The sequence below is a fragment of the Dromiciops gliroides genome, chromosome 1 (assembly GCF_019393635.1).
Source record: "Dromiciops gliroides isolate mDroGli1 chromosome 1, mDroGli1.pri, whole genome shotgun sequence".
NCBI classification, from domain to species: Eukaryota; Metazoa; Chordata; class Mammalia; order Microbiotheria; family Microbiotheriidae; genus Dromiciops; species Dromiciops gliroides.
The window spans coordinates 194,665,534-194,683,283 of record NC_057861.1 but is presented as its reverse complement, the minus strand read 5'-3'; the positions used below and the strand labels follow the sequence as shown (position 1 = coordinate 194,683,283).

At 36.4% G+C, this 17,750-nt stretch overlaps 1 pseudogene; it reads left to right on the top strand.

The window, feature by feature from the left end:
* Positions 1 to 16,858: 16,858 nt before the first annotated feature.
* On the top strand, positions 16,859 to 17,333 carry LOC122735996 (annotated as a pseudogene).
* Positions 17,334 to 17,750: the final 417 nt, after the last annotated feature.

Here is a 17,750-nt window from a genome sequence, read left to right as displayed (position 1 = left end):
AGAGCACTGGCCCTGGAGTCAGGAGTACCTGAGTTCAAATCCAGCCTCAGACACTTAACACTTACTAGCTATGTGACCCTGGGCAAGTCACTTAACCCCAATTGCCTCACTTAAAAAAAAAAAAGAATAGAAAGTTTTCTTATTTAGAGTAACACTGAAGAGATGATTAGGAAAAGTTGGACTAAATGTCATTTGTTTCCTCTTTTTGAAAAGGAGGGCAATAAGAAGAGTTAACATTTACATAATGTTTATATTTGCCAAACATATATTAAGTGCTATACAATTATTATCTCATTTGAACTTCCTACCATCCCCATTTTATGGATGAGAAAACTGGAAAGCCTAGGTTAAGTGACTTGCCCACAGTCATCTGACTAGCAAGTGTCTGAGCCATGGCTAGAAGCCATTAGCCAGGTGGATCAATGTGGACAGACCTCAAAATATGAAAAAAAAATTCTTATGAGAGAAACTAAGAAATGAGATGTTGATGCTATATTTAGCACCTGTACTGGATAGGATAGAATTTGAAGTTAGAAGAGTCCTGAAAAAAGCAAGACAAAAACAGCTTAAAGTTTGGAGAAAGAAAGTTGGAATATTCTGTTTTATATTTATTTCTACATGACTAATATAATTCAAGTTTCTCAGAATGTACTGCTCTAATAAAATGTTCATTCACTTATTCATTCAAAAGGCAATTATAAAGTGATTATTGTTTGCCAGGTACAGTGCGAGGTGCTAGAACAAAAGCCAAATAGCGCTCACTCTGCAAAATATACACAAAGTCATTTCTAAGCAGTTGTGGAGATCAGAATAGCCCTTATGTGTATGACTTACATTGAATTGCTTGATTTTATGGAGAGGAAGAAAAATTTAGAACACAGAATTAGCTCAAAGACCTTAATCTCATCACAGTTGGATCAAGGAGAGAATAACATACACACCCAATTGGGAGGAGTAATCTATCTAATCCTACAGGAAAGTAGGAGGGGAAGAGGATAAGGAGGAAAGGGTGAAAGAAGGGAGGGCAGAGCAGGTGAGGGAGCCATCAGAAACAAAACACTTTTGAGGAGGAATAGGGTGAAATAAGATAGAAAATAGAGTAAATATAATGGGAAGGGAATAGGATAGAGGGAAACAGTTATGATGATTGATTATAATGGCAAAACGTTTGTTACCTACTTTGCTGGGCTATTGTGAAGAAAATTCTTTGTCAAGTTTAACATCCTATATAAAGGTTATGATGAACAGGATGCTATAAGAAAAACCTGGAAAGACCTACATGAACTGTAGCAGAGTGAAATGTACCGTATACAAAATAATAGCAATAGTGTAAGATGATCTGCTGGGAAGCACGTGGTTATTTTCAGCAATGCAATGATCCAATATAACCCTGAAGGACTTAGGAAAATTGCAATCCATCTACAGAGAAAGAATGGATGGTATCTGAAAACAGATTGAAGCATAATTTTTTTGACAGTTCCTAATCTGAAGTTTTGTTTTTATCTGTTTTCTCTCACAACCTAGCTAATGTGGAGATGTTCTCCATGACTACTCATGTATAACTTATATTGAATTGCTTGAATTCTTAGGCATGGGGGGTGGGAAAGGAGGAGGAAGAGAAGTTGGAATATGTGAGATCTAAAATTGGATATTAGATCATAAATCTCCCCTCTTTAACCTTTCCCTTAATTTATCACCCAGACTAGTAAATGGAAGAAGCTTCTGGTTTTCTAGTTAGAGCTTTTATTGTATGGTAGTTACCAGGTGATGTTGATTAGAGGGATAGGAAAGTAGGAATACAATACAATACAAATCATCTTAAGTCTAAGCTTAGTCTATATTCCGTATAAAACTCACCAAAAGCCCAAGGCCACCTTTGGGGAGAGAGAGAGACCGTGTCAAATGTGTGCTGCTGCTAACCGCGAGCCGGGCCAAGTCGAACTCCAGTCAGTGTCTGTCTGTTCAGCGCAGTCAGGAGACCAGCAGAGCAGGAAAAAGCCCCCACTTCCATTCTCTCCTTGCCTTTTAAGCTCGCACCCTGGAAGTCGAGTGCGTAGCAGGCAGTCTGGGATGCATAGCTCATGCCGTTGGTCTCCTCCCCGAAAGGGTGGTCCTTAAAAAAACTGGCGTCTCTCCATTATCGCTAACCGACTGTTAAAACTTTTTACCACAAATACAAAGTTTTTAAAAAATGATGTAAAAATTTGTTTTTATATGTAATTTGGAAAATAAAATTCTAAACAGAAAAAAAGAAATAAAAATTAAATAAATTTTTAAAAAAGTTAAAAAGAAAGGGGCAGCTAGATGGTGCAGTGGTTAAAGCACCGGCCCTGGATTCTGGAGTACCTGAGTTCAAATCTGGCCTCAGACACTTGACACTTACTAGCTGTGTGAGCCTGGGTAAGTCACTTAACCCCCATTGCCTGCAAAAAAAAAAAAGAAAAGAAAAGAAAAAAGAAAATAAGAATAGGCCTTATGTAGGTGAACTTGCTCTAAGCTTAGAAGGAAATTGAGCTGTATAAGACAGGGGTAAGGAAGGAGTATTTTTCAGACATGGCGGGGAATGACCTGGACAGCACTCTATCCACTACAAGAGTTAATATTTACATAATGCCTAAGATGTTTAGTGTTTTACTGATATTCTTATCTGATCCTCACAACAATCCTGGAAGCTAGGTGCTATTATTATTCCCATTTTACAATTGAGGAAACTATGGCAAACAGAGGTCAAGCGACTTACTCAAGGTCACACTCCTAGGAAGTATTTAAGGCTGGATTTGAACTTAGTTCTTCTTGGTTTCAGGTCCCATTCTCTACTGTCTGCATGGAGGATGACTTATACACGGGTTTGATTTATGGCAGGGATAACAATTGGGAGGCTAATGTAGTAGTACAGGTGAGAGATCAAGAAAACCTGATCTAGGGTGGTAGTCTATAGATAGAGAGGAAACAGATACTAGGGATGCTTTGCAGTAGAATTGATAAGTTGTTGTTTGTGCTTCATTCTTTTTTGTTTTATTTGTTTTGTTTTGTGGGGCAATGAGGGTTAAGTGACTTGCCCAGGGTCACACAGCTAGTAAGTGTCAAGTGTCTGAGGTCACAGATTTGAACTCAGGTCCTCCTGAATTCGGAGCTGGTGCTTTATCCACTGAGCTACTTAGCTTCCCCCTTGTCCTCCATTCTTGAAGAAGATCATGACATCAGGGTACAATATCATTACTTGTAGGGAATTGGATTTAAGTGAGGGAGGGCTGTGCACAGTCATCAACCTCTCTTCTTCAGAGCCATCTGGGTCCAGTAGCAAGATATATATCCGGAAGACTGGAAATGGCCCTTGATGTTAAAGGCAATTGGTGTTAAGTGACTTGCCCAGGGTCACACAACTAAGTGTCTGAGGTGAGATTTGAACTCAGGTCCTTACAACTTCTGGCCCACTTCTCTTTCTACTGTGCCACCTAGTTGCCCCATATAATTGATAAGTAGAAGCTAGTTGCATATGAAGATTGAGGTAGAATGAGGCATCACAGATATCACCAAACTTGTTTTTTTGTTTGTTTGTTTGTTGTTTTGTTTGGTTGGGGTTTTTTGTGGGGCAATGAGGGTTAAGTGACTTGACCAGGGCCACACAGCTAGTAAGTATCTGAGGCCAAATTTGAACTCAGGCCCTCCTGAATCCAAGGCTGGTGCTTTATCCACTGCACCACCGAGCTGCCCCCCTTATCACCAAACTTGTAAACCTGAATAACTAGAAATATGGTAGTCCCCTCTACAGGATAGCCTTTTTGTATATATTGAGACTAGCATGTCTACAGTATATTTAGCTGGAAATGTCCAATTGGCAAGGCTTAAGAGAGAGTAAGGCTGGATATATAGTCAGGAGTTCTCAACACATTTGACTGAATTTATGAGTCCTGCTGTGATCACCAAGGGAAAAAGAGTTGAGAGAGAGGAATAATGTCAGTACCTCTCTCTAGAGTATACCCACAGTCATAAATGAAATATCTATGATGATACATCAAAGAAGACTGAGGCAGAGTGGTCAGACAAGTGGGAGGAGAACCAGAAAACAGAAATAATCATCAAATAAAAAACAATGGAAAGGAGAAGGAATCCAAAAGAAAAGTATGGCAAAGAACATCAAGACTGAGAAGAGGTCATAAGATCTGGCAACAAAGAAATTATTGGTAACTTTGGAGAATGTAATTTCATTTATGTGCAAGTAAGATTGGAAAGGGTTGAGGAGTGAGAGAGGATGTGACAGATTTTATCTAGGATCTGGGCCATGAAAGAGGAAATATAATATAATACCTTGAGGGGTTGGTAAGGTAAAGTGAAGAGTTTTTGTTTTTGTTTTTGTTTATTTTAAAGGTAGGTAAGAATTGAGTGTGTTTTTAAATAGTACAGGTGGAGCTAGTAGAAGGGGATTTTTTTTTTTGTGAGGCAATTGGGGTTAAGTGACTTGCCCAGGGTCACACAGTTAGTAAGTGCTAAGTGTCTGAGGCCAGATTTGAACTCAGGTACTCCTGACTCCAGGGCCGGTGCTTTATGCACTGTGCCACCTAGCCGCCCCAGAAGGGGAAAATTGATAATTGGGTAGATGATAATTGCTAGAACCAGATTCTGTAGGAGACAGAAAGGAATGGAATTAAGGACACAAGTAGAGTTGTGGATTTTTGGTGAGGAGAAGGGTCACCTCATCATCAGAGACTGTATCAAAGGACATGATCAGAAAAAGGGGTTTTTAAATATAGAATTAGGGAAAAACAAGGAGCTCATGATGAATTATCTATTTTTTCAATAAAGTATTAGGTGATTCCCTCAAATGATTGGGAGGGGGAGATATGGAGTGAGAGAAAAGGAAAGGATAAATAATTTACAAGAGTAGACAGGTGACATTGTTTCAGTATATTGCATAAATTTGTGATGGTCCTTATCAGCACAATTGGATTTTTTTTCTAATGACTAAAAAAAGGGGGAAAATAAATGGTGGGTATACCCCGTGGTTGGGTGTTGGCAGGATAAATGGTAGAGGATGGTATAGAGCTAAATGATTAACTGTAAAGGAAGGAAGGAAAGTGAAGCTAGGGCAACCATAAAGAACTCAGAGGCACTGAGGGAGAGGACTGGAGGTCTCAGTGAGGATGAAAAATCCATATAGGGGGACTAAGAAAGGCACCAGGGGGTAATGGGGGTTGTGCTTAGAAAAAATTGCAGAATTCTCGATCATGGAAGAGGATTATTAGCATGTTTGTGGATGATGTGGAAAACTCGAGAGACGAGGAATCTGAGGGGTCGTCAAATAAGTACTTGGTAAAGAGCTACCAACAGTAGAGGAAGTGACACGGTGCAGTGGAAAGATTGGGCTCAATTCTTTGCTTTTCCACTGATTACTCATGTGACCATGAGCAAGTCCCCTAACATTCCTAGACTTAGTTTCTTCATTTGCAAATTGAGGGGCTTGGACTGTAAGACCTCTGCCTTCCCTTCAACTTCTAAATCTGTCATGCTGTAATCCTTTCCCTGGGATTTGGGGCCTCCAGAACCAGGATATGCCTGATACTTTATGGGATGCTTTCTATTCAACCTTTTATTTCCCGCTAGCCCCAAGTTATCCGTGGAAAATATGATACTTTGTATAAAGAACTCTTAAAGAATTGTTTATGTTTTGTGTTACAATAGTCTAATTTAATCCTGCTCTGATGTGCAGATGTTAGTGTATTACATCTGCTGCAGGAATATATATGACATGATGATACTCTGATACATTAAAGGCAAGTTGAGAAAGCTGGTATAAAACTATTCATGTGGCTGTAGTAAAGAGAACAATTTCATTTTATTTAGCATTCATTTCATTATACTTAAAATAAACTAGAATAGAAGAATGTCGTGTGTGTGTGTGTGTGTGTGTGTGTGTGTGTGTGTGTGTTTCTAAACAAGGTTGAGTATAGAACATTTAGGAATCTGTACACAGCACAGAATTGTGTTTTCTTAATGACACAATATCAGGCATCACTTTACTCTGGTGTTTTATCCAACCTAAGATTCTTACCTTTCAGTTTGATAAATTTCTAGATAGAAATGCAAATTGCAATAAAACTTCCCAGTTCTTTGTGTTTGAAGAAAAAAGGGTAAAAAATGTTGTTCTCCTTTCCCAAACTAATCACACAAATAGTTCCCTAAAAGGAATATAAGTGTATTACTTAAGGATGCCTTGTGACAATAGAATACTTGAGATGTTTCTTTTCTGAAATGAGCCAATAAAGACAGAAATTCCATAGTCTCCTCTCCCTTGCCAGAGAGATTTTCCCATGATTTGGTGTAACTATGATTTAATTGTAGATGGCATTATAACTACCTAACATTAACTCCTTAAATTAGTGCATTCCTATAAATAACCACCTGTAGCTGGTTCTTCATCCACATGCCTTATCTGTTGTTACAGTATATAAGCATTGAGAATGCCCTAATTTTTTATCATTCACTAAGCCTGTCATCATGGCTGAGACAAGGCTTATCCCTCTGAGCAGATGAGATTAGTCGATTATGTTGAAATCAGAAGAGGGATTATAATGCTTGTAATACACTGAGTCAAATTAAATGAATTTTGTTTTGTACATCACTGGATCTTGTTGCTAAGGATCCAGTGTCTTCCACTGTGTGTAAAAAATTACCAATAAAACTTAAGTGTGCAGAAGGGGGAAAAAATCCCTTGAATAGAAAAAAAAAAGAACAAAATGAAGATGCTTGTTTGTTCATTCTGGTCTATTCACCCTGGTAAATGAAAGATTTAATTCTACTGATATCACTAGTTTTTTATAACCAATAGGGGCTGCATCATAAAAGAGTTGTGCTCTGAATGGTTACTTATGCCCTTTCATTCAATTGCACTGAAATAATGGGCCTGTCATTTAAAAGCCAGTACCATTTGAAAAACACTGGATCTATATAAGACCATTGCAAATCTAGTCTAATAAAGAATTCCTGGGTCCCAAAAAATTCCATTTGTCACTAGGACACTAACAGTGACCACTTTACTCATGCCTAAGCCATCTCCAACTCCTTTACTATTTCCCAGAGCAATTGGTTAAGAGAATATAAACGTTCTTCTTTGGCAAAACATTCAGAGTTCCCCAGAAAACAAAGGTTCCTGGAGGGGAGATGAGGACAGAAAGGGAACAGAGGAAGGGAAGAGTCTATCAAATTTCTGAAGGACTCACAGCACACTTGTTATTCCAGACATTTAAATGAGTAAGAAAAATATTGGCGCTAGCAAAAGTGGTGGAGAACAAAACAACAACAACAAAAGAACCCTAAAGGTCATTTGTCCGTAATTCTAGTATCTAAGATCATTCAGAGGAGGGTATGTAGGTGCCTTCGTGTACACAATGACTGTACTGTACCACTCCAGGCCTACCATTACCTTGCTAATGGGAAATGAGGTGTACTCTTGGGACCTTAATGCCTTTCTCTAATGCCTTCCACTGGCCACTGTCGGACAGGGTATTGATTTAGATGGATAATTGTTTCTTGTCTCATGATAATTCTTGTATTCTAATGTCCTTCCAAAAATCAGGTGATATTTCTAGGGACAATACAGTACAAGTTAAAATGACCCTGTTTTATCCTATAGAGAAAGCAGCCTTTTTTTCTCCCAGAAGCTGTGTTTTTATGCTGAATCCAAACATGGTGTCTTCCACTTGCATTTTGAAATGTGGCCACCCCCACAAGGAACTGGGAACCTTGGGAAAATGTCAAATGAAAAATTTTGTTGCTAGTATTTTCCTTTATAAAGATCAGTTTTGTAACTCAATATGAGTGAACCTCATATGTGCCCTAGATAAGAACAGTATGGTATCCTGTTCCTCCACCACCAATCTCTGTGATGTAAGCTATTAGTATTATTAGCCTAATTTTATAGCTAAAGAGAAACGGGGAGAAAAGAATTGACAAAAAAAAATTGTTCAGTAGATATATAAATAGAGATAGTGGTACCTGCGGTATAGTAATGTTACTAATTGATCTTTATTTTTATTTTATTGATCTTTATTTTTAAGGGTTAAAAATTGCAAAAACAATTTATAGCAACTAATTAAGGTATTAGTATCTGTCTTCCAGAGATGATAAAACAGACTTAGAAATGTGATTTTCCCAAGATCACTTAACTAATAAATATTAGTGGTGGGATTTTAGCCTGGATCTTCTTGAGTCCAAGTACAATGCTCCTTCCATTATACTAATCTGCCTTCTATTATAGAAAGAAAAAAAGATTTTGAGTCAGGAGATCTAAGTTCAAACTCAGTCAATGTTTCTTACTACCTATGTGACAATGGATGAGTCCTGTACCCTCTTGGGCCTTTATTTTTCTCATCTAATCTAAAAAAATAAAATAGTTTATGTGATCTCTAATATTTCTTGCAGCTTTAAATCCTATGAACCAGATTTCTCAAGTTCCTCTCTCAAATTATTAACATTGGATAGTGAAGAACCTCAAAATTCTACCTAAGCAGGAGGTAGACTAAGTTACAAGGTAACTACATTTCTAAAATTATATTCTATTTGCTTTCATTTTTAAGGTACTCTTCAAAATTATCATCCTAATCTTTCACTAAAACCTGAGCAATCTTTTAAGGAAAGGGAATATATAATTATTTGGCACTGCATATTGTTGAGATTTTCATTGTAATATACTATAAAATTAACATGACAAGAAAATCTGTTTTAGGACATTGTGTTTATTTAAAGTATCTCATTATAGTAAACATTTAACTGCCAGAATGTAATTGAATGAAGGCATAAAAAATAAATGACTTAGACTTATCGATTGATAGGTAGTAGATTCTCTTGTGAAATTGTTTTGGTTTTTTTCGAGATTCAATTGTACTATTCTGGACATAATTATAGCAACAATAATATTCACTAGCATTTATATAGCATTTCAAAGTTTGCAATATACTTTACTTATATGTTAACTCACAACAATTACTACTCTCTGAGGTCAGTGTTATAATTACCTTCATTTTAAATGTGAGAAAACTGAGGCATAGAGAGTTTAAATAACTTGCTTAGGGTCACATAGATTGTAAAGTGTCTGAGGGAGGATTTGATCTCAAGTCTTCCTGACTCCAAGTCCTGTGCTCTATCCTCTATGCCACCTAGCTGTAATAGGAATATTCAGCTTCAGTAAGTAAAAGTTTCCTTCATTATAAGCAGGCTAGACTTATGAAATTTTGCTAAAATTCAAGTTGAGGAATAATTTGAGATATAGAAATTAATATCTAATTAATAGCTATGAAATGTTCAGCGATGACCATGTTCCTGACATTAATAAAATCACAGACTCAGAAAATCATAGACCTTCAGCCTTAACTAAAGACATCCCAAGCCCTTTTTTGATCCTCTTGCTACACTTTCTACAGTTAGAGTCTGTTTTCCCAAAATTTTGTGAGCATAGCAGATTAGGGCTAGTTTTCTTGTCCTTTACCACAAATTCTAAGAGTAAGTGGTTACCTCCCCATCCCATCTCCCAAAGGTTTCTATCATTTCTACCCAAGTAATCAGTTCTTTTCTGTCTTATGGTACTCTATATGTTTCCATAAGTGTCTGAAATGAAAATTCCAATCTGCTCTGATTTTCCTTTAACTCGTATCTTACTTGGTTTTATTATTATTATTGAACTGAATGAAGTTACTCCATGACATTTATTCTACTGAAAAGGTAGTTGTAAATGTATTGTTTACTTTTACTCATAGTAATTCTACTTTGTTGGGATATTTTTACATTTAGTTTACTAGTAAATGTATTGATGTTTTCTCCAAAATCCTCATGGTTTGGCCCATTTCACCCAATGAAACTATAATTTATATTTTTGAAAATTTTAGGTCCACTTCCTCAATTTCATATTATTGGGTTGGCCATTGCCTAGCCTCTTACTTCTGACATTTGGAAAATTAAAGGTGGAACCGTATTGGCCACTTCTTCAAGGAAACCAATATACTAGATATGAATACATGCTGGCTTCATGAAGAGACCTCCCAGTTTTCTTATTCCTTTTACTCTTAGGGAGTGTTTATTGACCTTGAGATTCAATGGAAGGTGCTGATATGAGGCACAAGCTACCTTCATAATGTAGTACCTCTCAGCCTTTGGACTCATGAGAAAAGAGAAATTGAGTATCCCTGAGAACCACACTGAAGCTACAGGGGAGAAATGACAGAGGATTGACCTCCATGAATGTGAGAGAGGGCTTGTAACTGTGGAGTTGCATGGACCAGATTCTGAAGTCATGAGACACATCAAGGCAGAGCTTCCATTTCCAAAAACTGTTGAAATATGAGACTAAAGTTGATGACTCTCCATCGTCTTTCTTCCTTTTCTCTCTCTTCCAAGAGGTGAGCCTGTGACCCTCACTGAAGATTTATCTTTGTTCATTAAAAGTTTGTTTAAAATTTCTGTGTTAAAACATCATATTTATCTTAAAATGGCAAATGAATTAAACATACTAACAGCTTGAATTGCTAATCTGTGATTATCATTTGAATGCAGCATCAAAAAGTGTGATTTGGGAACCTCTGGGAGGGAGAAAATATATTTATAACTACAATATTTTGCCAGTGTGAGATCTCTGACTGGGGACTCAGAACTAGAGAAGAGAGATATTGATTTATTTTCTCATCTCTGTATAGTAGAGTGGATATCTTTACTAGGTCTTCTCTAGGAAGAGGTATCAATAGCTACATTTAAGTCACTGGAAGAGTTGGCATTGAGGCAGGGATCCACCTTTTTGTGTGTGTGTGTGGGGGGGCAATGGGGGTTAAGTGACTTGCCCAGGATCACACAGCTAGTAAGTGTCAAGTGTCTGAGGCCAGATTTGAACTCAGGTCCTCCTGAATCCAGGGTCGGTGCTTTAACCACTGCGCCACCTAGCTGCCCCTGGGATCCACCATCTTTAAAATGGGCCTGGTTGCAGCAAGAGATAGAGAGTGAAATTCCATTTAAAACAACTGTAGACAATATAAAATATTTAGTAGTCTACTTGCCAAGAGAAACCCAGCAACTACATGAACACAATTATAACACTTTTTACACAAATAAAGTCAGATCTAAACCACTGGAAAAATATTAATTGCTCATGGGTAGGCCAAGCTATTATAAATAAAAATGACAATTCTACCTAAATTAATTTACTTATTCAGTGACATTCCAAACTACCAACAATTATTTTATAGAGCTAGAAAAAGTTATAATGAAGTTCATTTGGAAGAGGAAAAAAAAGTCAAGAATATCAAGGGAATTAATGAAAAAAATGCAAAAGAAGGTAGCCTAACTTCACTAGATCTAAAACTATATCATAAAGCAGCAGTCATCAAAACTGTTTGATATTTGCTAAGAAATAGTGGTGGATCAGTAGAATAGTTTAGGTACACAAGACAGCAGTAAATGATTATAGTAATCTATTGTTTGATAAACCCAAAGACTCCAGCTTCTGCGATAAGACAAAAACTGTTGGGAAAACTGGAAAATAACATGGCAAAAACTAAGCATAGACCAATATCTCACACTATATACAGTCAAAGATATAGTCAAAATTGATACATTATTTAGACATAAATGGTGATACCACAAGCAAATTAGGAGAGCAAGGAATAGTTTGCCTGTCAGATCTATGGAGAAGGAAAGAATTTATGACCTAGCAAGAGATAGAGAACATTACGAAGTGCAAAATGAATCATTTTGATTACATTAAATTAAAAAGATTTTGCACAAACAAAATCAATGCAAAAAAAGGATTAAAAGGAAAACAGAAGGGGAAGCTAGGTGGTGCAGTGGATAAAGCACCAGCCCTGTATTCAGGAGGACCTGAGTTCAAATCCGACCTCAGACACTTAACACTTACTAGCTGTGTGACCCTGGGCAAGTCACTTAACCCCAACTGCCTCACCAAAAAAAAAAAAAAAAAAAAGGAAAACAGAAAGTTGGGGAAAAATTTATAATCAGTGTTTTTTATAAAGGTCTCATTTCCCAAATATATAGAGAACTGAATCAAATTTATAAGAATACAAGTCATTCCCCAATTGAGAAATAGTTAAATGATATGAACAGGCATTTTTCAGATGAAGAAATTAAAGATATCTATTACCATAAGAAAAAATGCTCTAAATAACTATTGATTAGAGAGATGCAAATTAAAACAACTCTGAGGTACCACCTGACACCTATCAGATTGCCTAATATGATAAAAAAGGAAAATGATAAACGTTGCAGAAGATGTGGGAAAAATCAGAATACTAATACATTATTGGTGCAATTGTGAAATGATCCAACCATTCTGGAGAGCAATCTGGAATTATGCCTAAAGGGCTATAAAACTACATATTCTTTGACTCAGAAATATCACTACTAGATCGATATTCCAAAGAGATCATAAAAAAGGGAAAAGGACCCACATGTACAAAAATATTTATAGTAGCTCTTTTTGTGGTTGCAAAGAATTGGAAATTGAGGGGATGCCTGCCAGTTGGTGAATGGTGGTATATGAATGTAATGGAATGCTATTGTGCTGTAATAATGAGCAGGCAGATTTCAGAAAAACCTGGAAAGATTTACTTGAATTGATGCTGAGTGAAGTGAGTAGAACCAGGAGAACACAGTACACAGTAACAGGAACATTTTGTTGTGATGATCAACTGTGACAGACTTTGTTCTTCTCAGCAATACAATGATCCAAGATGATTCCAAAAAACTCATGATGGAAAGTGCTCTCCACATCCAGCAAAAGAACTATGGAGTCTGAATGCAGATCAAAGCATACTCTTCACTTTTTTTTTTTTGGTTTGTTTCCTGTGGTTTTCCCCCTTTGTTCTTATTCTTCTTTCACAACAGGAGAAATGTGGAAATATGTTTAACATGATTGTACATGTAGAACCTATAAAATTGCTTGCTTTCTTGGAGAGGAGGGAGGGAATGAAGGAAGGGAGAAAAATTTGGAATTCAAAATCTTACCAAAATGAATGTTGAAAATTATTTTTACATGTAACTGGACAAAATAAAATATCAAGTGCAAAAAAATGGGCCTGATTTTAAATCAAAAGCATTCCTCTAGAGAGGGCAGGGTTAAAATAGTGACTGAAGAAAAAGTCACAACCAAAATGTCAGTATTCCAGCCCACCAAAATATGAGTGTGATTGTTTGACTGACAGCCTTGTTTACTTGCTTAATAGTTCACCATACCAACTGCCATATATTAAACTGGCAAAATAGTGTTAGGAACCATGACTACCTACTCACTCCTTTAAAGATCATATTATGGATCTGAAAGGTTATCTTGTCCAACTCCCTCATTTTACAGATTAGAAAACTGAGGAGTTGACATGCCTTTCTTAAGGTCACATTGGTAATAAAAGATGTGAGATCTGAACCCAAAATTTGAATTCTGACTCTATAGCCAGCAGTAGTGAGATGATTACTATTATACAGTTATGTTTATATTTGAAAATATGTTTCGTGGTCTAAAATAACTAGTGCTTAATACTTGAATTGATACTTCTGTCCTTAATTGTTCATGTAAGTCTTTTCATCAGGGGTGTTAGCACATCAAAAATATATTTAACAACACCCTCTTCTTCCCTCCACAACCCCCCCAAAAACAATTCAGCAAATAGCCTTTGGGAAAAAAAATAAATGGAATTTATCAATTTGCCAGGTATAATAAAGAACACTATATGCTATCAGCCAGTAATAAAGACTTCAAACATCTGCTAAATAAACAGTTTGCTTTTTAATGATGGGCATTAGCTAGTTGATATATACATATATGTGTATGAAAGTGTATCTCATTTGAACTGAACTCACATTTGCCAATATATTTATGTAAGAGATTAAGAGTTTATTCATTTATTTTTCAAAAATCAGTTGATAATTGTGGGGGGGAATTTCTCTACTGATACTGAAATATTCTGATAGAATATTTAGTTTACCTATTTTTAACAGTCAGAAGCAGTTATTAATCACACACACACACACACACACACACACACACACACACATACAGACAGTATACTCATCAAGCATTGTGCCAAACTCAGGGACAGAAGAGAGATATGTATCCATTAACTTTAGTAGTATGATATTATCATTGGCCATTGTATTTGACCAAAGTTTTATTGCCTTTTCATGTTGACTTGATTTATATTGGTGTAGTCATTGTGTATATTGTTTTTTGGCTTGGTTTCCTTCACTCTGCATCACTTCATAAAAGAATTCCCACGTTTCTCAGCATTCTTCATATTTGTCATGCTTTATGGCACAGTATTGCTCCATCATTTTCATTTGCCATAATTTGTTTTGCCATTCCCCAATTGTTGGAAACATATATTGTTTCCAGATTTTCATTAGCACAAATAATGCTTCTATGAACATAGATGTTCCTTTGGGTACTTTCTTTCTCTCAATAACCTTCTTCAGATACAATTCCAATAGTGAGTATCTGGATCAAAGGAAATGAACTATTTAGTAACTTTACTTGGATAACTCTAAGATTTATCTGCAGCACGCCCTCCCCAGAACATTCATAATATTTACCCATTTTCACAACAATGAATTAGTTTGCCTCTATTCCCACAGCTCCTCCAGGAAAATTTTCCAACCTATGTTATGGCTTCTATCTTGTTGTGTGTAGGTGAAATATCAGGGTGGTTTCTGTCTTCATTCTCTGATTTTTAATATATCTCATGAGGCTAATAAATTTGTATTTCTTCTTTTGAAAACTTTATTTACTTTCACCTCTAGGCTTTTGAGGAGTGCCTTAAACATGTGTGTATGTTGATTTCCTGTAGGTTTTTAAAGTCAGACCTTTTCCAGAGATTATTAAGGTAAATTATTTTCAAATTAATATATTTCTTCTGATCCAAGCTATTGATTTTGTGTGTATAAAACTTGTTAATTTTGACTAATATAGTCTATTTTAACTTTTATAATCCCTGCTATTGCATATATTATCAACATTACAATGATGGAAATCGCAAATTTCCAGAAAAGTAATGATAATACCATTTATAGACTGTTTTAAGGTTTGTAAAATGTTTTACATGTGTCATCTCATTTGATCCTTACAACCACCCTCTGAAGTAAGTACTTTTATTTTGCCCATTTGGTAGATGAAAAAATTAAGGATAAGAAAAGTTCATTGTATTGCCCAGGTGGAGGAGAGAAGGAAGAGCTCTGTGAATAACCTCAATTTTGGAACAGCTGCTGTGGAAAGTGGGAGAGTAAGTCATGATTCCCCTTGAATATTGAATGAAGGCAGGGAAGCAGTGGGTGGATGTGCAGATGGACTGCATTCCTGCAAGAGGGAAGGGGGAACATTAAGGTAAGAGATATGGAGTCAGGAGATAAAGTTTTGTCTTTGTGGAACAGCAATTAGACTGGTAAAGGAGGATTGTAAAGTATATAGAGTGTAGTCAAGTATAAGAAGACTGGAAGGGTAAGAAGGGGCTGGGTTGTGAAAGCCTTTAAATGCCAAACATTATATTTTCTAATTGATGCTGGAGGGAATAGGGAGCCATTGGAGTTTAAGTAGAAGAGCGAAATGATTAGACCTTCACATTCAGTAAATCACTTTGGCAGTATGGTGCACGATGTGGCCATGTTGGGAAAGATATACTCAGTGACTCCAATTCTCGTTTCACTCTGCTAAATCCTCTGCAGTGGGGCTTCTGACCTCAATATTTATCTGAAATTGCCCTCTCTAAAGTTACCAATTCTCTTTCTCTCTCTATTTTTCTTTTTCTTTTTTCTTTTTTTTTTTTTGGTGAGGCAATTGGGGTTAAGTTCTTGTCCAGGGTCACACAGCTAGTAAGTGTTAAGTGTCTGAGGCCGGATTTGAACTCAGGTCCTCCTGACTCCAGGGCCAGTACTTTATCCACTGCACCACCTAGCTGCCCCACCAATTATCTCTTGACAAATTTAAAGGTCTTTTTTGGCCTTCATCCTTCTGGACTTCTCTGCAGCATTCAAAACTATTCATCACTCTGTTCTCTTGGATCCTCTCTCCTATCTAGGTCTGCTTGACATTGCTTTTTCCTGACTCACTTTCTATCTTTGCACTGTTCCTTCTCACTCTCCTTTGCTACTTCCTTATCCTTCTGCTTATTGAACATTTCAGTCTAGACTTTCCTGAAACATCTCAAACTCAAAATGTCCCAAACTGAATTAATTTTATTCTTTCTCTCCTTTCTTCCAAATTTTCCTGTTTTTATCTAAAGATACTCTATTTTTTCCATATAAATATTTTATTTTTCCAGTTACATTTAGAGATGTTTTTCAACATTTGTTTTTATAAGATTTCTAGTTTCAAATTTTTCTCCATCCCTCTCCTTATTTCATCCTCCCCAAGAGAGCAAGTAATCTGCTATAGGTTATATATATACAATAAAGATACTCTTTATCTAAGAATACTCTTCCATACTGTCACCCACTCAGTATTCCTTGGAGCACCCAATATAGCCTTTGGCCTTTTAGTATCCTATTCTCAAGTGATACTCCTTTGTCAGTTGAGTCTGGGTAATTCTAGTGATTCAGGATTGCTACCAAGTTGGTTAAAGGATTCCCTTTCTTCCAGGTAAATTTACAATCACCATAGTTACCAAGATGCAGTTCTACCTTCCTCCTAGTCATTAGATGCAGTTCTACCTTCCTCCTAATCATTATGACAGTAAGCATCTTCCTCCAGCAGCCAAGATTTTCATCTACCATGTAAGAACTCTCCCTCTTCCTATTCTGGTGCTCAGCACCAAGATAGTGAAGTTCATTGTAGAGAAATCAGATGCAAATTCAAGAGTGGCATTTTATATATTATATATAGATGAACTCTGACTTAAAGGCTCAATTAAGAGAATGGCTAAGAAAATTGAAGATGGTGGTAGCAGAAAAGCCATCACCATCTTTGTATCAGGTACTCAGCTAGAATTTTTTCAGAAGATTCAAGTATGAATAGTACATAAATTGGAGGAAAAAAAAATCAGTGGCAAACATATGGTCTTTATTACTCAGAGAAGAAGTCTTCCTGAGTCAACATGAAAGTCATACCAAAAAATAAGCAAAAGTGTCCCCAAAGCAATACTCTGACTCCTGTGCATACAGCATGCCTTGAAGATTTTGTCTTCTGAAATAAAGGTGTTGGCAAGGAAATCTGTATGACACTACAGAGCCGCACACTCATAAAGTTACATTCAGATAAAGCACAGCAGGAAAATGTGAAGCCTAAGCTAGAAACATTTTTTTTTTGCATTTATAAAGGTAAAGATGATGATTTTGAATTTCCGGAGTTCCAGATGTAAATGCAGAAATGATTGAAGTCCATTGTTGAAAAGAAAAGAAAAAGGAAGAGAAAAGGAAAAGAAAAAAGAAAGAAAAGAGAAAAGAAAAGAAAAACGTACCCACCTTTTGTGGAAGAAGGAAAGAAAGTATGGTATCCACTGACTGTGAAGGAGCTAAATATATTGTGATACATAAATTCATGTAGGCGGCTAAATGGTACCACTGCACATAGTACTTGAAGTCAGGAAGCTCTAAGTTCAAATCCCAGATACTTACTAGCTGTGATACTTTAGACAAGTCACTTAAGCCTATTTCAGCCTCAGTTTCTTCAACTCTAAAATGGAGAATAATATTAATATCTGGCTTTTAGGATTATTATGAAGATCAAATAAGATAACACTTGTAAAGTGCTTTGCAAACTTTAAAATTACTAGCTT